Raw genomic sequence first — 22,848 nt, forward strand, 5'->3', positions numbered from 1 at the left:
CAATGCACAAGCCCAACAGTAAAATGGAAGGTAAATTGCTCCAGTCATTTTAAAAAACAGGGAATCAGGGAGAGCAAAGGGCCGCTTGGGGGGGAATCACTTCTTAATTAAAAAGAAAATAGATTTCTTTTGTTTGTTTACTTTTTTTTTGCCTCTCCACCTGGTATATTCAGTAACCTGCCGAGCTGCCCTTCCTCTTTTCCCTTCTCTTATTACAGATCAATATGTTGAATTTTGGGAAGTGGGGATAAATCAATTGGGTTTGGTAGCACTGATTAAACCCCTGCCCTGCCCTGACAGCGCCAGGGATATTGTGCCATTCCTGGAGTCTGACACACGGGGAGAGTCCCGGACTAAACCAGGAGGCTGCTGTGCCTGGGATTGCTGTGCAGCCCCACATCCCAGTGGGATACTGTTGGGAAAAGCCAGGGGCTGTTGCAGGGAGGGTTGGTGTGTGGGACAGGCCAAGTGAACTGCAGCCAGTCCAGAACTCATGGAGCACCTTTCCTTGTTTTGTTAAGGACAGAATTCCTCGTGAGCACTAACTTGGGTCTCCAAGGAATTCTGCTGAATGCTCTGGAGGTAGGATCCTGACTGGAATACCTAGCCACAGCAATGTTAATTAACACACTCATCTTGGATTTAATTCACCCTTGAACCTGTATGAGTCAATCTCACTTTACAGTTCCCTCTTTACGGAGAAATACTAAGCCTGTATGGATCTGGGGCTGTTTCGTGTGGAAGCGTGCTTCCCAGCCATTCCTGAAGCTCTCCACTTCTTGCTTCTCCTGTTGCTTTCTGCACTCAGTTATACAAAACCAAAACAGGAAAAATGAGCAAAACAAATATCTCCAGTTGAGGATTATGCTCACAAGTTCAGTAACAAATACCAGTTATTAGTCAATATATACAAACAGCTGAATTATTTTAACACATCAGACCACAGTGGAGATAAAGGATAACTTGGGAAATGGATTGTTGCATTTATCATTCTGAACAGAAGATGCCAAGGAAAACGCTGGAGCACAGAAACACATCTGGCTCCTTGGCAGGGTTATCTTTTCCCAGTAAAGATCCCGAGCAGGTTTGACCGGACACCAGAGCACCCCATAAATCAGATTGAGCTCCCCACAGCAAGGGCTGGGGAAGCTGCCAGGCGTCACTTTACCTGTCCTTTCTGAGGTTTCCCTCGCTGCTAATTCCAGAAAGACTGGAGCAATTCAAAGGTAAAGAGGTTTCCATACTCGCAAATATGTCCTGCTCCCCAAAGCTGATGCTGGAATTAGGCATGGATTAATCTCCTAGCATCCAGTGGAAAAAATAGGAACTTAAATCTTTGTGAGTAGAAACATAGATATTTTTAGGGCGAATGTTGGCTTAGCTGGAGGAATCCGTGCAGTGGGGGTATGGGGGGCCCGTGGGCGCCGTGTCACACACGTGATGTGACATGACGTGGGTCCTGGAGTGACCCGGGAGCTGCTGCTGGATCGGGAGCTGCTCCGGCTGCCGGGGGAGGGCCGTGCGTGGGGCCGGGGGGCCCCCGGGGCCGGGGTTTGTTGTCAGTGTGTACACACGGAGCTGCAGCTCAGCAGGCTCTGGGAAAGGCTTTTGTAGGGATGTGTGTGTGGTCCCTCGACACGGAAAAGGCAGTGAAGAGCCACCGGCTCCGGGAGCACCTCCCCATCCCGCAGGGTCCTGCCATACAACGGCTTTCCCGCGGGATGCTGTTACCCCCGAGAGCTGTGGCTTTCCCTCCAAAACAGGAACTTAGAGGAGGTGCTGCAGGTGGGGGGCAGGAGGCTTTTTTCACAAGAATCGGAGATTCTGGCTCTTTAATGGCACGTGGGTGGGGCTCATTTCTCCCTTGCTACAGAGACAGGGACAGGGCTGCCACAAAGCAGGATTTTCCCAATGTTTTCTGTGCTTTTGCCTTTTTTTCAAGCCCTTATATGATACAGAAGCTGAGTGGCATTCGTGTATCTTGGGATTCCTTCCCGTAACTTCCAGGGAGTTTTTCCCAAGTCCTCACTTTCCTCCCCTATGAAAGTGCACCTTTACCTGCGAGCGGATCCAGGTGTGCCAGACTCAGGCTTAGGGTGACAAAGGCATGTAGGGCTTTGTAGTCCTCTGGTTATTTTTATTCACATGTTGTGGATTTTTTTCAAATTCAACCCCCGCTTAACCACAGCATCTCTATAGCAGTTTGAATGTTTTATTATTATTAATGTAATAACTTCACATCAAGTGTGCACTTGCAGCAGATTGGCATGGGAAAACACAGTAATTCTTGGTGAGGGTGCACGAGTGAGATGCCACAAAGGGGGTAACTCTGTCAGAGGGTGGAGCGGCGTGTGGGGCACGAGGCCCCTGAGCACTGTCCCTGCCCCAGCACGTGCTGCTCCTCAGGTGCAGCCCCGAGTGACTGTGCCAGCTCCATCGCAGTCCCACACCACCCTCCCAGCTTTCCTGGATGCTTTGCCCTGGCCGAGGGTCCCAGCCTGGCACTGCTGTGTAAGCTGTGGGTCCTCAACCTCCACAGATCCCGGGAACACCAGGGGAATAGCTCTAAACCCCATTTAAATAGGGAGTGGGAGGGAGGGAGAGGGGAACATTTATTACCATCTAATCCTGCTCAGATTTTCTACACCATATGTCTGAGCAGCAGAACATGTGAAATGTGTACTAATTACTCTGCCTGTGTCATGTGTGTATATTTTATATGCAGTCCCTGACCTTTTTGTTAATAACTTCACATTATATTCATTGACCTGAAACAAATTGAATTCAGTGGCACTCACTCTAGAATTGAATTACATAGTCTTCTTAATTGGTCTCTTATTTAAATGTGACAGTTTACCACCTGTAATTATTTTTTTGCTTAAGAAATTCCTGCAGAGAGTGTGCATGTGCATGTCCGTGTTGGGCTCGTGTCCGGGGGGAATTATCACAGAAACCCCAAGCCCATCTTGCACTGTGGGGTGGAAAAAAAACCCAGAAGTTTTGTTCTTCTGAAGCAAAACCACTTGTAAAAGTGTGTGAAAGCCCCAGAACAATCTCTCCTCCTCGGTGGGAAGGGCAGTCCCGGGTGAGCACCTCCGTTCAGCCCCCACGAGCCGGCCGTTCCCCCCCTTTGCCAGGTCCCATCCCAGCTTCTCCATCCAGTCCCAAGCACGGAGAGCTGAGGTGGGAGTGCGGGTGCTGCTCTGGGAGTGCCGACCCAGCGAGGGCCCTCTCCTGCCGCCGTGCAGGAGAGCGGAGAGCGCGGGGCTGGAACCTCCGCTTCGCTTTTATCCTTCCAAGGCCCAGTTAATTGCCGGAGCCGCGAGGAGGAGACTTACTCTTTACTTACTATATTTAACTTAAAAATGCAAATGTTATTAGTGTCCCGATCAGTGATAAGAGTGCCTTTGTGCCAGGCTTTAACCTCCATTAGGGGGGATTAGGAGAACGTATCCACATTGGCATTTTCCAAGTGTCACTGTGACAGCACTTGCTGCACAAATGCCTGGCTGTCACACTGAGGTTTATCACCAGGTTTTTTCCTGCGAATGCAGACTAATAAGCCCAGAAATTACAATTGCCTCCCTGCCGAATCTGTGATAGGCGGAAATAATGATATCAGTGCCCTGCTAATCTCCTGCCTCCGCGCTTGGCACCAGCCTATTGAGTCACCTGTCATACGCCGCTTTGATGAGGCGAATTCAATCTCTCAGCTATAATGACAATGGAGCCATTTTAATGTTTGGAAATGATTATGTGAAGGTTTCTCTTTGCTCTGTCTTGGCAAGCAAACCAGGTCAGCGTTCCGGCTGTGTCTCCTGCCGCCGCTAACGACTTGGAAGGAGCCGGGCTGTATTAAGTGAATATGCCAAGTTATTAGAAAGGAGACACTGAAGGCAGATGGAGGGGGGGGCGAGATTCTTTTTATTTCCTTTTCCACAGCAAAGCGTGAGCCTGAGAAGATGCTTCATACACGTGAGCATCTCGCACACGCCCACGGTGCCTGCCGGGGTGCGAGGGCTCTGCGTGCCGGCCACCGCAGCCACCTGCCCCCAGATCCACTTGGGAATCGCTGGGTCTGCACAACAGGCTGCAGGGAGCTCACTGAGCAAACCAAGAGCCCAAACCTGTTCCAAGGCAGGGCCAGTCCTTCCAGCCTGCTCGAGTGTTGGGAAGGGGCTGGTGGGGAGCTGCACGCCGGAGCCTGGCTGGGCGCTGAGGGAGAGGATCTCATGCACCTGATTCCTGCAGGGGTGTCGGTTTCAGTTCACTTTGCTGTAGACAAACCGATTCATTTGTTGAAACCAGGTGACACTCCAGCCTTTAAACTGCAGCTGAAACGCTCGGTTTGTTTATTTGTATGTAAAAGGGAAATAACTACATTTCCTCACACTGCCAGAGGCCCCAGATTCACAGAGGAAGGCACCTCCGGGATGAATGAGGGCTTAAGTCGTCTTGGAGAAGTGCAGGGTCTGTCAGTGCCCACAGCTGGAATTCCATAGGCTGTGTACATTTTGGGGGCTCTCTGTGCTGCCAAGGCTGCTGGCTGGATGGCCTCTCCCTGGCAGCTCTCTGCCAAGGTGCTGTGGGATGTGTGTGACATGGCCATGGCCCAGTCCTGCAGACAGGCATGAGTCCCTGCTGGAAGCGATGCTCCCCGGGCAGTTCCCATCACCACTGCCCCGTGGGAGCCTCTGGCACTGAGGTGTGGTACCCTCGGGGCGGGAGAGGGGAATTCGAGCCTCTGGCACTGAGGTGTGGTACCCTCGGGGCGGGAGAGGGGAATTCCTCATCCTCCCTCTTGCCTTCCCTGCCGGAGTATGAGTATTTATTGACTTGACATTAATTTTCTGAAGTCTTGACCAACCCTTTGCTGAGGGAGGGACAAAGCAGCGGAATTTCAGATGTCAAGCTTTTATTAGTGCGAGTGTTGGAGGCCACCCCTGGATGGGTGTTCCAGGCTGCTGTCGCTCCGGCTCTCCAGCGGGTGGGAAGCAATTGTGGGGCTGGAGAGAGAGGACGGAGCAGAAGCCAATTGACCCAGCGGTGCAGGAAGTACCAGTGAGCCCATTTCACCGAGGGCCCTCTGGAAGAAATCTTTTTTATTAGAGATGAGTGCTAGAATTATTTCAAGGAAGTGATTATCTATCTAATAATTGTCCCCACATGAGTGAGTGCCATGGATGAAATTAAGGCAGCAGATTTGGAGATGGGCTGAGCAGGTGACGACACGCAGGGCTGTCACCTGGCACCTGTTCTGAGGGATGCTCCTGGCAGGAGCTCGGCTCTGTGCGGTCACTCCGGTGGGGATGGGTTGGGTGGCGGGACACACGCCTGGATGTCTGTGTTCGGTTTCGGGTACAGCCTCGCCGGGCCTGGCTCGGGGCTGGCATCGCCCCTCTCCTCCGGGCAGCCTCGTGCCTGCGTGGCAGGGGGCTGGGTGCCACCCCCCCATGCACCCCCACGTCTCCCCTAATTAAGGCAGCCAATCTAATTAGGGCGGCGTGGGGTGCAGCCGCCCCGTGGGGGCGCATCAAAGCCGGCGTGGGGCGCGAGCGCGGGCAGCGCAATTACCCAAGTTAAGAAAACATCCCTGTAATTAGCGAGGCAACTCTAAGCACAAGGAATGGAAATTAGTCACAGCGCAATAAATTAGTCGGTGCATATATTACGTGCCGGGAGCGCCCCGGGGGCCTCCTGTTTGCAAGGCTTTGGTTTGCAGCCCCATGCCTCTCAATAAAGCATTCATCCCTAGGTGATTATGTGCCAGCAAAAGGAGTTTTTAACTGAATTACAAATTTTCTTTTCTAATTCTTTTGTAGGCAGAATTGGGATCCCTCACTTTTTTCTCTCTTTTTCATTTTTTTTTTTTTTTGAAGGTCCGGGGAGCAAAGCCACTTCCCTCCCCCTTCAGCTAATAATTAATTTTCAGCTTTTCAGGGTGCTTCAAGACCCTGCATTGTTTGCTTTAATTAGGAGCGGTAGTTAAGGAACTATTTCAAAATCCCTCCCCAATTTTGAACTATTTTAGCTGTCGTTTCTTTCCTGGGGGAAGAAAAGGGGAGGGCAAAGCAGGAAATTGGACTGTAGCAGCACATAACATTTGCATCAAAATAATACAGCCGGCAACAGAAAATCACAATCACATCACTCAGAAGGAAGGAACAGAATACAAATTAAAGGAATAATGTAAATTTTTTGCCATTAAGCTTCAATGACCATTTGAAATGGTGCAAGGCACAAAGGTTTTGATGAGCATCATCCAGTTTGATTATTCATACTTGTGCTTCTGCTTGAATTAAAGTAGGAGTGCTAGAGCCTGTTAGAGCAAAATATTTGAATTGGTAGTGAACTCTCACCTTTACTTGCATCCATTTACTTTTCAAATGAATACCAGATAAGTTAGTGCATTTTATAATCGGCCTGTTTTCCAGTGAGTGCTGTCATTACATACCAATTTCTTTTAGAAGTGCTTCCTAAGAAACATTAAATACTTACAAATAAGGATCTGTCGATCACTGGCAGCAGCCCTCTCTGAGCAGTGCTGGGTGATGCAGGCAGGCTGTGTGTCCTCCTTTCCAGGGCTGTGTGTGTGACTTCTCTGACCTGGCGTGCGGCTGCCAACGGTGTCCGACCCCGCTCCTGAGCTCCAGGCTCCGCTTCCCGCTGGAATCCGCTTCCCACAGGGCACCCGGCCCCTTTGCCAACACCCTGCCTGGCCAGCGCCTGCCCTGGCCTTGCTGCTTTGCAGGAGTGATGTGATTTCCTCCCCTACTCCACTCATGTCACCACCCTCTCTGACAAAACTTCCCAGGTGTTTGTGTGCCAGGAACTGAGGAGGTACAGCAGGATTTTGAAATGGAGGACGTTGATTAATGGCCTCAAAACTTGCAGTTGGTTTGGATATTAGGAAAAATTTCTTCCCCAGAAGGGCTACCAGGCATTGGAACAGGGTGCCTGGGGTAGTGGTGGAGTCATCATTCCTGGAGGGATTTCACAGATGTGTAAATTGGGGACTTGTGTTAGTGGTTGCCTTGGCAGTGCTGGGGGAATGGATGGACTCGATGGTCTTAGAGGGCTTTTCCAACCTAAATGGTTCCATTAAAAAAGAAAAGCCAAAAGGCAGCCTCAAAGTCACCACACAGAATGCCAAAAGGGTTTGGGTTGGAAGGACCTAAAAGTCCACCTTGTTCCACCCCCTGCCATGGACAGGGACACCTTCTGCTAGACCAGGTTGCTCCAAACCCCGTCCAACCTGGCCTTGGACACTTCCAGGGATGGGGCAGCCACAGCTTCTCTGGGCAACCTGATTTGCTAAGTAGTAATTAGGTTATTCCTAATGAGCAACGAGCTGGTGATGCCACTCCTTCAACTCCATCCGCTTGGAGATGTCAGCAGAGCTCCTGCCCCTCCGTGGGTTGGCAAACACCCACTGCTGGAGCAGCCGGAGCTGCAGGATCCCTCACCCTGCCCCACTCGGGAGCTCTATAAAATGCCTTTTATTAAAATGAGGGGGGGGAAATCAATGCAACTACACATCAAAACCGAGCAAACCTCCGGTTTAGCAATTCCCAAGCAATCCCTCAGGAGCCAATGAAGGCCGGGTTATTTAAATGAGAAAGGCCGGGGATGAATGCCTGCCTTTGTCAGGGCGCTTCCCCAAGGTGATCTGGGTTAAACCCGTGCTCTCAGGGTTAATTATCAGCTGCTTTTCTTTTAAAAATGTTTTTTTCCTTATTGACACAGGAGAGTTGATTTATGTAATATCCATCATAATTCCCAGATTTCTGTAGATTACAAGGTTATCCCCATGCCCTGCTCTGCTGGTGGAGGAACGTGGGCTCCACACCAGCCTCCCATCCTGCTCTGAGGGGAGAGCCGGGTCCGGCCACCATCGCTCACCCTCCTGCTCCCTGGCCCTCCTTCATTAAGGATAATTAATACATGGTGCTCTGGGGTGCAGTTAGAACCAAATAAAACAAAAGGGCAACATGGAAAAGCGCAGCCCTGCTCTTTCCTTCTGCTTTCTCCCCCTCTCTGCCTTTCCAGCCCCCCAGGGGTGGTTTCTGGGGACCACCGGCCCCAGCCCAGCAGGAGCCCAGACCTGCTGCCCCTCTCCCGTTCTCCCCAAAGGTGGAGGTCACTTTTGGGGTCACAGTCCTGCACATGAGCCTGGAGGTGCCACAGGGTCGCTCCTGTCCCCACCAGTAGTTTAATAAACCAGCTGAAGGAGAGCCCAGATTGGAATCCAGCTCTCCAAGCAGGTCTTCCAAGCCTGAACACCCTGGTCCTGGAGACTGGGAGGGATGTCTGCCCCCGCCCAGGCCTCAGCAGAGGCAGAGCAAGGCTCTGACCCCTCTGATCCTAAGGTTTGAGATGCCCCAGTAGCGTCCAGGAGGTTTCCCAGTGCCTGGGCACAGGGAAAAGGAGTAGGGCAGTGCTGGCAGGCGAGGAAAGGCACACACAGCTCCCGGCACCCGCAGTGCCAGGGCCTTTGGGAAGGAGCATTTCCTTGGGCTTGGCTGCTCCACCCTTCTCATCCCTCCACACTTGTTTGTCTTCCTCCCAGCCTTGGGTTTTCGGTGCTTCCTCCCTGCCCAGTGCTTCAAAGCTCCGCTGTCCTTCCGGGCACTTCACCACGTCCCTGTTCTCCGCGGGCTCTCCAGAGGCGCTGGGCGGGCACTGGCCTGCGTGTGGGCAGCCCCGGATTTATGGACACGCCGAGCGCTGCTGCCGCAAACCGCTGCTTTCAGGGATCATTCCACTCGACTGGCTGAGAAGAAAACTGCTCGGATAGAAGCTATGTCATAATAGTCGGGAACTGGATAACGACGCCCTGCCGCCGGAGCTGATTTATTCTCCTGTGCCAGCGCGGGGAATTGGTCTCCACCAAAGCAGAAAATGGAGCCGGCTCTTCAGGAGGGTTTAAAATCAAGCGGCTCTGGAGTCACCACCTGATTATCTCAGTAACCTTTCTGCAGCCAAACCATTCCCTTTCGTTCTGGGCGATGCAAAGCAGATATCCCACAGGATCAAACCATAGCTCTGTCCCCCCACTGAAGTCTAACTTTGGTTGTCAGCTCCCCACGGCAGCACCGCTGGGGCTGGGAAGGTGCCGGTGCCTCGCAGAGCGGCCCAGGGGGAAAGTGGAGAAGTTTAAGAGCAGCAGCCCAAGCGATGATGAGAGGAATGGCAAATGTTCTGGATTTACTCAGAAATCAAGAACATCTGCCTAGGTTTGCTTTGGAAAGGGAGACATGAGGGGCTGCTTGAGAGCGGAATTCCCGCCGGGCAGGGTGTGCCGGTGACCTGCTGCTCAGCGCTGCAGGGACGTGGGGCTGCCACCCTGTCACTGCAGCCTGGCCAGCACCTCTGGGGGCTGACACCCCTGGGAAGGGCTCTGGGCAGTCCAGGGAATTAGTTTAGCTCTGCGTCTCCAGTTTGGTTTTCCAGAGGAGCAGATGAAGCCATCGCACAAACGGCCAGGGCACGGAGCCTGCAGCAGGTCCTCCTGGTGATTCCTGGCAGTGTCCTGGCTGGAGGCTGTTGGAAAAGTGGCGTTTTGCCATGATCCAGCACCAACTCACCCGGATGCTGAAGCAGTCCTAAAGCAAGTTCTCTGCTGCTCCCTTTTCCCAGCACACTCTGCACAGCTGGAGGTGGCTCATGTGATAAATGGACAAGGTTCAAAAATACAACTCCTCTGAACTTTTTAACCTTACACGAAAGGGAGGAATTCTAAGAGCAGTGGATAAAATTCAATTAACTGAGATGACAGAAAATAATCTACTAAGCGCGTACATCAGGCAATTGGAAGCTTTCATACCTTTCAAAAAGGAAATAACCTATTTCTTTCCTTGTTATCTAATGACACAGGAGTTTATTTCTCTGGAAGCAGTTACAAATCTACCTAATGGGGCCTAAATGCTGTTGCCAGGCAATTAGGGGTTTATTGTGTGGCTAAATCTTTCATTTCCGTGGCGGTGATTGTGGCGACAGGGGAGCTGCCCCTCGGCCCTGCGTGTGCCTGTACCTGCTTCTTTGGGCAACCTGTGCCAGGGCCTCACCCCCCTCACGGGCAAGGATTTCTTCCATGTACCTAACCTGAATTTCCCCTCTGTCAGTTTGAAGCCATTCCCCCTTGTCCTGTCACTACAGTTCCTGATGAAGGGTCCCTCTCCAGCTTCCTTCAGATCCTGGAAGGCTGCTGAAGTCTCCTCTGAAGGCTGAACAGCCTCAGCTGTCTCAGCCTGGAGGAACTGAGGAACTTTCTCCTGTGGGAATGTGTGGTTTGAGTCCCCTCATTGTGCCAGCCTGCTGATAAAGGCGTGTTGGGGTTTGCACTGTGCTGGTAATTTTCCTTTTGGTGTGTTTGCTGCCATGACTTATTTGGTGTCTGATCCATGAGTTATCCCATTTCTCTGAGCTGATTTTAAATGTTCCTGCGCAGTCTTTGTACAGCCTGGGCAGCTTTTGGTTATGAATGAGCGCAGAGACACACGCAGGGGTATTATTTATATAAAATATATAAGCAGGAGGAATCTTCATAAATCACAGACTGCTATTATCCTGGGGTTCATGACAGCCATATCTTTTTTTTCCCCAGAAACCCAGAATACATTAAACACCCTGAGCCTTGGAAAGGGACCTTTCAAACCTGTACAATTGCTCTATTTATCCCATTCCTAGAGCAGGCAGCATTTAATATCTGAAGTCCGTTCTATACAAATCAATCTTAGAAGTAAGATTTAAGCCAGAATTTATTGAGGGAAGCTCCTGTATCTGCCTGGAGGGATATTGTGGTTTATGACCTAAGGAATAGGGTGGTTAATTCTGGAGGGAGAGCCTTTGGAAAGCTGTTTTACATCGGGCTCTGCTGGTGATCTCGGGCCTGTTTTGGGTAATATTGGCGTGTGTGTGGGCAAGGCTGTGCCTGGACCAGGATGCTGCAGAGGGATGAGAGCTGGGATGCTGTGGAAGGGCCTGGATGCTGCAGGAGCATCTCTGCCCTGCAGTGGCACCTCACTAGATCATTCCAGAAGGCCCCTCCTTGGGCTGCACTAATCAATAGCTGTGCCCAACAGTTTACTACAGCGTTTAATTAAACAAATTTACCTTTTGAGGGAAAATCCATCGCAAGCAATTTGGGTCCTGGTGTATCACAGCCTTTTTTGAGGTTACTAGTGCTTTTAACCACTGTCTAAAGTGCAGGCGGTGTTAATTAGCATATTTAGGATTAAGTAGATTTAGCATGCAGTAATCATTCCCTAATTCAGTAAGAACTATCTCTGGTGAATAGTGGACATTAATGACAGTTGCAAGAGCTTAGATATTACATAATCACTAATTACATTCTGCACAATTAGCGGAGACTCCTCAGTGTGAATGGCTAATGGCTGATTTGTGTCAGCAGCCTGTTCTGGCTGTACAGAAATATAAACAGTCTGCATAATGTTCCGAGGGAATTAGCATAGGGAAGGGGGTATTCCATGGAGCTGGGAGGCCAGGAGGAGGGCTCATGGATGGGGTGAGCCCAAGGACAGGGCAGGTGTCTGGACACACCCCTGCCCTTCCTCACCAACGACCTGGCAGTGCCGCCTCGTGCTTTGGGCTCTCTCGGCTCTCGCCGGGTGGGTGGAGGGTAAATCTGGCACCGAGGGGCCTCTGAGGGAGTCTGGGGTGTTTATTGACTGCTGAGCCAAGGGGTGTGGGACCCTAATCTCCTTGGAGACCTCGGGCTCTGTGCTTGGGGGAACAGCCAGGAATAACACACAGCCTGCCGGGGCAGGAATAGGGACTGACTGACCTGGAAGTGCTGGCTGGTTTGTCTGGGGGTTTTTTCCACCATTATTTGAAAATACATTCAGCACACAGCCACATTCAGCATTTCCTCGCCTTTAACCATTTTCTAAAAGGATGAAAAAGTAAGAAAGACTGAATTTTTTCCCCCATCGTGTGTGCCAAAGGTGCCCCTTGTGGAGAGGGCCTTCCTTGGGCAAACCCTATAGTGGTTTGGGCAACAGTGAGGTGGCAGGCAGGAGAATCAGTCCTTGCTCCACTGATTTTTAGTGATGTTTGGATCAGGACCACGGTTCCTTATAAGCAGAATTCATGCTCCCACGTTTGTTGTGTGATTAAAATGAGGAATAGTGATATTAAGCGGAGGGAATTGTTTTGGACAAATCCCAGGCTGCAGACCAGCACTGGGCCCCTATACCTTGAGGTATTGGGTATTTTAAATTAAGATTGCATGTGGTTTTAAAAGGCATTGTCAGAGCAAAAGCAATTTAACAAAAGGCAATGTATCTGACGGCGACTCTCCTGTCTGCCAAGTGCTCTTCTCCGCGAGCGCATTGTGGGGACGCAGATTACATCTCCTGAATATTTTTGTCTGTTGCTCGGTTCATTTTCATAATAATAACTCGCATCCGTCTCCATCCTTTCATGTTGAAGGGTTGCAAACTATTACACAAACAGACCCGCTCCTGATGCAGCCACCTCGAGGGGACAGCCGGCGGCTGCGGCTGCGGGGAGCGGCTGCCCCGGGGGGATGCTGAGCCCAGTGGCCTCTGGGCGGGGGGCCCAGGGGGTTCTGGGGAGCCCCATCTGCAGCACCCCCCACCCTGAACCAGCAGCACCCCCCCCCGTACCAGCAGCACGTACCTGTCAGCGTGTGGCTATTGGGGAAGCCGAGAGCGGGCGATCCCCGTCCTGCCTGCACATGGGGGGACCCACAGCAGGGCACAGGTTGCCCAGAGGAGCTGTGGCTGCCCCATCCCTGGAACTGTCCAAGGCCAGGTTGGACAGGGCTTGGAGCAACCTGGGCTAGTGGGCGTTCCTCTCCATGGCAGGGGGTTGGACCAAGGTGATCTTGAAACTCCCTTCCAACACAAACCCTGCTGGGATTCTGGGATTCTGTGTCCCAACAGCAATACCTCGAAGCCCTGGGAACCCCTGTGAGGCTGCTGGGCTGCCTCTGCCCCAGCACACGAGTGGCTCTGCTCAGTTCCACACCACCAGGCAGGAAGGACTTTGAAAGGGTTTATAACATTTCTAATGTTGTTTCCCACCAGCTGGGATGGCAGAGTGTTCCCAGTCAGGCCTGAAAATATTGGCCTTTGAGTGCCTTGTGTAGAACTCCATATTTTTACCTTGGTGGGGCCGGTAGCCGGGCTGAGGTAAGTTAGGGCCGCCCTGGAAGCAGTGGTGGGGCTGAGGGCAGCAGGATTCCTGCCCCATGTGCCAGAGGAGAGCAATTCAATGGGGCAGCTGCAGCACACAGAGCGTCATGTTTAGTTATGGATTCCTCAAACCCTAGTTTTCAGTGTCAGTGATGGTGTTTCCTGGTGTTCTGACCCAGCCCAGCACAGTGTGTGCTGTGCCCTCCCTGCCACTGGCCTTTGGAGCCTCCTCCAGGACCGGCACTGGGGGGCTGGACATGAGCCGCAGGCCCTGGCGTGGGGCAGCATTTCCCTAAGTGCTGTTTGTGGAGGCAGGTGCTATTCCTTACATTATCGCCAGGACATTTAAATCTCCCTGATTGGCATTGTTGTCTCAAAGACGGTGTTTTTCCTGCTGAGAAACTGCATTAGATCGGCAAACGGAGCTCATTTCCATTCACTCAGCAGTCTCTCTAGAAATGACATGCAGTGCTTGAAACTGTTTATTTCCAAATTCAGGCCTCCTCCGCATCAGTCATCAGCTTCAATTACCAGTTTTCCGGAGCCGAGCCATCAGGCAGTCTGACACGAGGGTCCAACCTAATTCCCACCTTCTCCAAAGTCAAGAGCATAATGTGCAGATGAAAAGGTGGAAAATAGCCTGGACTTCATTAGCATGCAGAGCCCGGCTGTTCATTTGCTTGCTGCGAATGGAAGTTCTGACACTCGGCGCCTTCTGCAATATGAGAAAAGTCCTCTTCAGAGTATATGATGTCCTCACCAGCCAGCAAAGGTCATCAAAAAGGCAGGCGCTGACCTTGCTCCCTGCTCTTCATGACTAGTTTATTGATTCCAGGAACACCTCATTACATGCCGGATCAACATATTATTGCCATGTTCAGCGGCTGAATTGTTTACAAGTGTCTTTATAACCAGCAGAAAGCCTTCCGGATGATGCATGACTACACTCATTTGGATGTGACCTGCCAATTAGATGTTATCCGATATGGTGCCGTGTGTCTTGATCCCTGACCGGGCCCGCTGCCCTGCATCGGCACGGGCCCATTTACTACTTCTTTCTAACGGCTCTTTGGGAAAGTGTCCATTAGCCTGTCAGTCTGTAAATATTTTATTTTTGTACCTCGGCGCCGCCGGCGCTCCCGCTCCGTCATTTGCTATGCATGAGGTTCATAATCAGCCGGGGGAAGGGGGGTGTTTTATGGCGGCGGCTGATAACCCACCCCATTTGCAGTCAGCGTGCACGGCCAGCGCTCCCGAGCCGCGTGCCGGCCCGGCACACACACCCCGCATATTTTATCCAGGCACCAGCACCGCCAGGCTGCTGATTTATCAGCAGGGGGAAGGCAGGAGTGAAACCCCCCCCCGGCCCCAGCCTGCCTTCCCCTGCCTCTAAAGGCCAAATAACTTACCACCCAGCACTTCCCCCTTCCCCGTCCTCTGGGTGGTTTCGTTCCCCTCCATTAATACGTGGCCCGGTTCCTCATCCCGGCCCGCAGCCAGGCAGCTCGGGGCATTTACATGTGTGGGGACACGAGAATTTCACAAATAAATCACACGGCATGACTGCTGTTTTAATCTCTCATTACAGACACTTCTGGGGCTCCATAAACCAGAGAGTGGCACAGCAACTCGACGGGCGAGTCTGTAAAGAGGCATCTCGGTGCCAAAAAGCGGTGCTGGGAACGCGCCTTCCAGGCACCCGTTGGCACAGGCAGGATTTGCCTCTTCCTGCCTCAGGGTACATCGCCCTGAGATGACAAAGGGAACCCCGGGTGTGGCTGAGGTGGCAGTGCCAGTATTTCCATGGGGTTCGAGGCCCAGCGAATGCAGGCGCACGTAGAGCTGTGCCCAGAGCTCTGCAAACATTAATTAAACTACCCAACGCCGCTTGGCAAGTGTCAGTGCTGAAATCCTCGTGCTGGAGTTCAATCCAGGGACCAAAGGGGCTTAAGGGCTTCCAGGGTGAGCCATCAGCACCGATGATCTCCAGTGTCCTGCACTGCAAAGCCAGCGTTGCATCTCCCTGATCTCCAAACTCGCCGTGCCAGGCCAGGCTCTGTAAGCCCTGAGCCACAGGAATGTGTGAAGAGCAGGGGATGCCCTGTGCTGGGTGCTTTCTGGTTCCCTCCTTACAACATGGAGCATTCAGGCACCAGGGCTGGAAAAGGGGGATTTGCATTCCTTAAAGCAGCACATTTACCTTCCAAAATAAAACCTGGGTTTGTGTGTAATTAGAGCTGAGGCAAAACACGGTCTCAGTCTGAACAGCCACAGGCTCCAGAGACAGCACAGTGCATTGATCTCAGTTTTGGAAAGGAGGAAAAAAGCCTCAATTTCCTGGCAAATCCATGGGTTTGGGCAGCCCTGGAGCTGCTGATGTTGAATATTCAGGGGGCTGATTCACCATGGTGACTGTGGGCCTTACCCTGGCACCAGCGCTGCAGCCAGGTAACAGTGTGCCCCAGCACGGGCTGGCACAGCAGCAGTTGAGTCTGTGAGCTCCGAATTCTGACTGGGATCTCCCCCTGGGGGCTGGGATCTCCCTCCCCCAGCAGAGGTACCAGGTCTTGGCCTGTCCCACAGCACCGTGCTGAGCCTGGCATTATTTATGCTGCGATAAGGCTGCAGTGGTTTATCAAGCCCCAGACATCTGTCCAAATTTGGCACCTGATCCCTTCACTTCTGTTTACGGCCCTATTTCTGGATTCCTGCTCATGGTGTAAATTCTCTCTTTAAATGGGAGAGAAAAATCAGCTCTTTATGACAGCAAACATGAAAGTTGCGTGATTATGGAGAGGAGCATTAACCTTTCCTTTAGCCTGGAGAACTTCATAATCTTTTTAAAATCAACTTTCTATTAATTTTAGAGTGATGCTTAATGCCTGAAGGGAGTGAGGAGCCATGGCATCTCCAGGGGAACTCTTGGCAACTGTAATTTAAGGTCAGGCCTGGGGTGCTGTGGGAGCCACGATCCTGCCCTGGTGTCCTGCCCCACTGCCCAGGGCAAGTGGCACCAGGAGGGGCCACAGCCCCCCCACCTTGGTGGCCTCACCAGGAGGCTCCTTAGCAGAAAAATTAGGTGGTCGCTGCATTTATTCACGGCACCCAGTGTGCAAATTTAATTTTCCTTCTCGTTGCACTCCAACAGAGTAATTGGGCAGGGCAGGGCAGGAACAAAGGACGAGGTCAGTCACTTGTCTGGCAAATGGAATTACACGTCGCTCCGAGGAGAGGTTTGGAAACCACATTCCCTGGCTGTGTCCCACCAATGTAAAAGTCAGAAGAGATGGGTAAGGCAGGAGAGGTGCTGGGCAGCCCCCTGTGTTCGTGAGGGTTTGGGTTGTTTGGAGCTTAGTGATGGTGCCGACGGGGTTGAGTGTTTCTGGATGAGAACTGGGGCAGGTGGCCTGGTGGGAGGCTGCTCTGGACCCTCAGCCAGGGTGGAGAGACAGCCAAATACTCTGTAAGCAGCTGAGAGAAGTCTCACAGTCACCAGCTCTTGTTATGGGGGACTTCAACCTACCAGGTGTCAGATGGAAATAGGGAACAGCAGAGAGGAGACAGTCCATGAGGTTCCTGGAGTGTGTGAAGGAGAAATTTCTGGCTCGGGGGGCTGAGGAGAGACCTTATGGCTCTCTGCAGCTACCTGAGAGGAGGGTGTAGCCAGGTGGGGCCGGTCCCTTCTCCCAGGTAACACATGACAGGACAAGAGAAAATGGCCTCAAATTGTGCCAGAGGAAGTTTAGTTTGGATATTTGGGAAAATTTCTTCACAGAAAGGGCTGTCCAGCCCTGGCACAGGCTGCCCAGGGCAGTGGTGGATCCCCATCCCTGGAGGGATTTAACAGCCCTGTGGATGCGGTACCTGGGGACATGGGTTAGTGGTAACCTTGGCGGTGCTGGGGGGAACTGTTGGACTCGGTGATCTTAGAGGGATTTTCCAACCTTGACAATTCCATGATTCCGTGTTTGCAGTGCGCTGGCTCCGATTAGTCCTGGGGCAGGGGGAGAGCCAGGGCTTCCAGGAGAACCCGGCCCCTTTCCAGGTGGTCATGTAGGGAATGAGGCAGCTGGGGGGCTGTAAATCCTGCCCCCAGCAGGGGTGATTCCTCCCCGCTCGCAGGGCACTGGCACTGGCCACAAACCCCCCCGGGATCCCTGGGATCCCCGGGATCCCCGGAGCGGGGGCACAGCCCGGCCCCACAGCACACACCGACCTCTCCCGAGGGGGGCTGCGGCCCCTCCTACCGGGGGGGGCTTTATTAATTACTGGTAATTAGTTATTTTACATATTGTCACTGCTGGGGGTTTGTTGCAGGGAGCTGCTGATATTTCAGGGATAAGGAAGGGTGAGTGTGTGCCGTGGAGCTGAATCCAGGACAGGGCTCCAAAGCCCGGCCGCCGGCACAGCCCTCGCCGAGTGTTTCCAAACTGAATAGTCATTGGGTTGGCAGATAATTCAGAAACTATTTGTATGAGCTGTTTATCAAATTATTAACTGCACAGATGTTGTTTGGTTGAAGAGCAGCTGAACCTTCTCTCTGCCAGCCGTGGAGACAAAGGTCTGCAGGAATAATTGGAGATGTGCATGGAATATTAAATTAATTTACTGCTCTTAATTCTTATGCAAATCCTGACCTCTGATAGAGCCTATCAATTACCCTGCACACAGGGAAAAGAAAGGAGAACAGTTTCTTTCTTTTCTTTTCCCCCCTCTCCTTTTTTTCCCGTTGTTCTCCAGTTTGAGGTTTTGTTTCTTTTTTTCTTTCTCCCTTTTGAAAGGGAACTTGGGAAAGGAAATATTTGGGGCAGGAAAAAAAGCCATTTATTTGTGGGCGAAGCAAAGGGCTGGGGTTATTTAATTGAATCTCCTGGTTGCAGCGATGTCCCCCGGGGAGTCCGGGTGCAGTCTTTAAGACTGGGGCGGCTCAGGGAAGGCCTGGGAATGGAGGCCAGAGCTGGGCTGGAATAGCTCCACACACTTCCCTAGGAGGGGCCCAGCTCTGCCAGCACTGTGTTGGGCTGCAGTGGGGCAGGACTGGAGGCCCAGGTTGATCCCGAGTGGGTTTTGGTGGGATTGGGGGCAGGAAGGGTCCAGCTGAGGGTTCGGGTGGGTTATCGGGAAGGGCTTCCCGCTGCTGGGAGCTGGGCTGGTTCTGCCAGTAATTACCAGGGAAGAAGAAAGGGAATTTGTTGTCACATCTATTGTGAGGTGCCAGGTAAAATGAAGCAGGATTTAATTGGTGCTCATTAAACAGAGCTGGTTTTCTCATAGGGAGAAAGGCCTCGTGCGGGCAGCGTTTAATTGGGGTTGTGTGCGCGCTGCTCAGCCAGCGCTTAAAGGAGCACTCCGGGCCCTGTTCTTTCATCGGAGTTTCTAATAAGGGTAAATAAATAGGATGAATAATGCCATGGGTCTCTCCCTCGACCCCTGCAGCACAGCGCTGTTCCCCCCGAGCCGCTCCCCGATATCCGTGGATCCAACACAAGTGGGATCCCTCGGCAAGCAGCACCCGGCACGGCCCCGTGGGCTCCCTTAGCACGGGAAAAGGGGAGCAAAACCCCCAGTTCCACCACCACGGAGCAGTCTGGCAGGGCTGGGATGGGGAATTCCTTGGTTAGTGACTGTCAGAGAATGGGGATGGGGCCCGGGGGGAGGGCAGGAGGGGAAAGAAGGGAAGGAAAAGAAAGGAGGGAAAAGAAAACGATTTTTTTCCTTTTTTTTTTTTTTTTTTTTTTCTTTCCCCGACCTGTAAATCCCGGGAAGCGCTGGGAGACTGCACTCCCCCTCCCACGCAGCCCACTCGGGTAATTTCATTTATCCCACAAATCTAATTAGCAATCCGTGGCTGACATTAATACGGATCTAATGAGGCCGGCGATGACCAGATTTGCGGGTGAGCGCTGACAGAGCCTTAAAGGCACATCGCGCCCTGGCATCGGCGGGACCCGGGCGGGGGAAGAGCTGCTTTAGAGGGGGGAAAAAATGAGGACGGGAAAAAAAAAAAAAAGGAAAAAAAGGGGAAAAAAAAAAAAAAGGAAAGGCCGAGGGAGGGGGAGAAAAACATGAAGAAAACCCCCGCGGGTCAGGCTTGGCTTATTAAGGGAGCTGGAGCTTTGCTGGGCGCAGCTTATCCGACAGCATCGGGCCTCCGTCCTGGCTTATCCCGAAATACTGTTCTTCAAAGGAGAAAAAGGAGGGGGGGAAATAAAGGGGGAAGAAAAAAAAAGGAAAGAAAGAAGAAGCCAGAGCCCACGGAGTCGCTGTGCAATTTATTCCGAGGGGTGGCTGTTGAGAAGGCGGCAATTTGCGGCGGCCGGGGGTTATTTAGTGCGATATGAAATCAAATGATCCTATTGCTCAAATAACAGTGTCTGGGAGGAGAAGCGAGCCCGCTCCAAAGGTAATTGTCTCCAGATGATATTCCCATTATCCCCCAATCCCGACCTAAACGCTGCCAGCGCCGGGCTGGAATCGATACGGGGGGAGGACCGGGGGGGTCCCGGGGCCGGGGGGAGGCATCCCCGGCACTGACTCCCCTCGGGAAGGGCGGCAGGGCTTTGGGAAGTTCCTAATTCCCCGTGGCTGCCGTCTGTCCGTGCCTCGGCGGGAGCGGCCAACGCCGGCGGGGGAGCCGAGCCCGGAGCCAGGTAAGGGGACCCTGAGGGAGCGGGGAGACGAACGCGGCCCCCTCGCTGCCCCCCGGGCACCGCTCACGGGCGGACCGTGCTCCATCGCTGCCCCCGGCCCGGCGGGTCCGTGTCCCCCGGGTGGGACCCCCCGCACTCCCGGCTCCAGCCCCGCCGCGCTCGGGCACTGCCGCGGGCACTGCTGGGGGGTCCGTCCCGTCCCCCGGGAAGAGCCGCTGGAAGAGCAGCCGGATCCGCCCGAAGCGGGGGTTCGGCACCCCCCACACGCTGCTGCGGCTTCACTGTAAACCCTCGGGCTGGGGAGGGAGCGGCGGCCCCGTCGGCCGCGACGCTGCCCGGCGATAACATCGCCGGAATTCAGTGTCTGGAGGGAGGAGACGGGGGAGAATCCAAGGGGAAGGAAGGCGGTGAGCGGGAGGGGGCGAGGCCAGCGGCACGTACCTGGGGTCGCCCCCAGGGCGGGGGGTCCGGGCTCGGTGCGTGGCCGCTGCGGCAGCGGGGACCGAGCGCTCCGGGCGCTCCCCAAATTCCATCGGTGCATCCCCCGCGTCTCCCGTGGCGGGACGGGCTCCTCCAGGCATCCCCCTCCGGCCGCCCGGAGCTGGGGCTTTTTGCCTTTCTTTGCCAGCCCCTCGCCCGGGCGGGCAGCGCGTCCCCCGCTCTTCGGGCACAGAGAATAAATGTGCTCCTGCAAAAGAAATAATGCGAGTATTGACGGAGTGAGACTCGGGGCTGGTGTGTCGGGAGAGTCCCGGCTGGTGCAGCCTCTGTGCTCTCCGGGGGCTGGAGCTTGCCCTGGCCAGGTAACAGCGGGAGTTACTGTGCTGAACGAAGGGGGGACTCCGGGGGGCGGCAGGAGGAGAATGCTCGAGGTCAGATGCCCCCCCGCAGGGTCAGATCCTGATAGGAACAGGGCACAGAGCACCCTGCAGGCCACTGGGAGAGGCTGGTATGGTGTGTGTGTGTCTGAAAATGGGCAAAACATTTGGGACCTGAAGCCTGTCAGTGAGCCCCAAACTCTGCCCGCCTGCAGGTCCACCCCATAGGAGTCTTGCCTCGCAGGTACATCAGAAATGCATTTCTGAGCACTGTCAAAATGCACCGTTGGAGGGTTTTTCCATCTCTGCTCAAGCCTTTTTGCCAGGCTTGTACTGAAGAGAGCAAAGGGCCCCAGGGGTGCCGAGCTCTGAGCAGACACTGCTTAATTAATGTAATAGTCTTGTGCCTTTCTCCTGCTTTTTTCGAACAAATGAACGTTTTTTATGTGTGGATCCTTTCATTCACCACCAGAACAATCCCCTGCACAGGACAGGGGGAAAATGCTTAAATAAGTCACAGCAAACCAGCGCGGTGGTTTGAGATGGGAAGCGGAAAAACACCATGTCCACCGGCAATTGGATTTCCCAGAACTCGAGGATTTGGGGAGGCAGCGTGTGGGCATTGCCCCGGCGAGCCCTGGGCTGGCTCTGCAGGCAGTGCTTGCTCAGAGAGCAGCCAGCTCCCCCAGCCCTTCAGTGCCAGGGAGGAGCTCGGGGTCCCCACGGCCGAGCTCAGGGCACCGCGTTCATCCTCCCCCGTGCAGCCCTTCGGCTCAGCCGCTCCCTTCCGTTTCCCAGAGTCGCTGTGGACCTGCAGGGGTTTGTGCTGAAATACAGATATCTTGAAGAGGCTTTGAGGATTTTGGTTTGAGGTAGTGAGGGGTTCTCCAGGGACTCCGTGTTTGCCAGTGTGTCCCGAGCCGCCGGATCCCGTTTCCTGGCCCCACGCAGCACCAACCGCGCGGCTCGCCCAAGTGCTTCCCTTTGTTTCAAACCCTTGGAGCCTGGAGCACTTGTTGAACCTGACTGACAAGTGCATCGAAGTGGCTGACAATTAGGAAATAAACAAATATCATTTGAGGCATTTTGGAGCAGAATCCAGTGTTGCATAGACGGGCTCATTGCTGTCGTTATCATATTGAATATTAGCCATAGTTGTGATGTTTGTGCTGCTCAGCAGCGTTCCCGGCACGGCAAACACCACATTATCTCGCTGTGCAAAGGCTTCATTAATCAAGCCAGACAATAGGCCAGACACATCCCTTTGAGCCCAGCGTTGGGATCCTCCAGGCTTTTCACCTTGTCCGAATGCCTCATCCCTGCCAACGCAGGCAGCAGCTCTTCAGAACCGCTCGCTCAAAACTGCAGGGCTGAAAGGGAAACGTTACCTAGTTCAGCTAAAAGAATTCCCCAGTTATTTTATATTTTCCCTTTAATTTTTCATGACTTGTAGAAGCAAAACTTTTTCAGTCTTTCAGTCAGTGCGGGAGATGAATCCGCTCGTTTGTTAAAATGCTAATGAAAGAGCCTGATAGATCTGTGTCCTTTAAAGCAGCAGCAGCAGCAGCAGCAGCAGCAGCAGCAGCGTTCAGACCGAGCAAGATGGAGTGGCCTGGCCAGGCCGTGGCCTCGCTGGCAGGAGCTGGGGAGCGACCGGTGGCGGGAATAGCGTGGCCGTGAAGGTGCCATCCTTCAAAAAGAGGATCCTGGCAAAAATGTGGCTTAATGCAGGGCACTGCGTGGCCAGGGCGAGGTAGGGTGTTGTGTGCCAGGAACGGGTGTGGGTGCAGAGTGTCCCCTTTCCCTCACTGCAGCACCACGAAGGCGCAGCCACGTCCCTCGGGCAGGGAGCTGGCAGCGACACGCTCGGGCACGGTTTGAGCCTCCAGAGGGATATTCTCCATCCCAGATCTGTAAGGAAGGGGTTAACTCGTGGTGCCTGTGCCAGGCTCTGCCTTGTGCCAGGCTGTGGCACCTCAAGCTGCAGCTGAGAGGGACCCTGTCCCTCCTGCCATGGGACCCCAACGGGCACTCGTGGCATTGAGCTTGGCCCTGGATTAGTGAGCCATTTCTCCTGCTCTCTGCTTGGTTACTGCAGGCCTGAAAGAGACATTCTGTAATGAGCCCAAATAGTCTTTCTTGCACAGAAATACAGCAAAACTGGTTCAGCTTGAGGAACAGAAGTTGGAGGAGTGGTGG

At 53.3% G+C, this 22,848-nt stretch overlaps 1 long non-coding RNA gene across 6 annotated transcripts in view; it reads left to right on the forward strand.

Moving 5' to 3' along the window:
- LOC108508557 overlaps positions 1 to 22,848 on the forward strand; it is a 68,686-nt gene that overhangs the window by 44,983 nt on the left and 855 nt on the right. For 2 of the 6 annotated variants that reach the window (XR_001878424.1, XR_001878423.1), the window contains exon 5: positions 22,214 to 22,402. The exons of 2 other annotated variants lie outside the window; for them this stretch is intronic. This is a non-coding gene — a long non-coding RNA (uncharacterized LOC108508557). Of the gene's footprint in view, positions 1 to 13,679; positions 14,479 to 14,769; positions 14,819 to 22,213; positions 22,403 to 22,848 lie in introns of those variants that run through there. 2 more of the 6 variants (XR_001878425.1, XR_001878426.1) reach the window with 2 other exon arrangements.

This window comes from Lepidothrix coronata, unplaced genomic scaffold (assembly GCF_001604755.1).
Source record: "Lepidothrix coronata isolate B3197 unplaced genomic scaffold, Lepidothrix_coronata-1.0 Scaffold304, whole genome shotgun sequence".
Taxonomy (NCBI): Eukaryota; Metazoa; Chordata; class Aves; order Passeriformes; family Pipridae; genus Lepidothrix; species Lepidothrix coronata.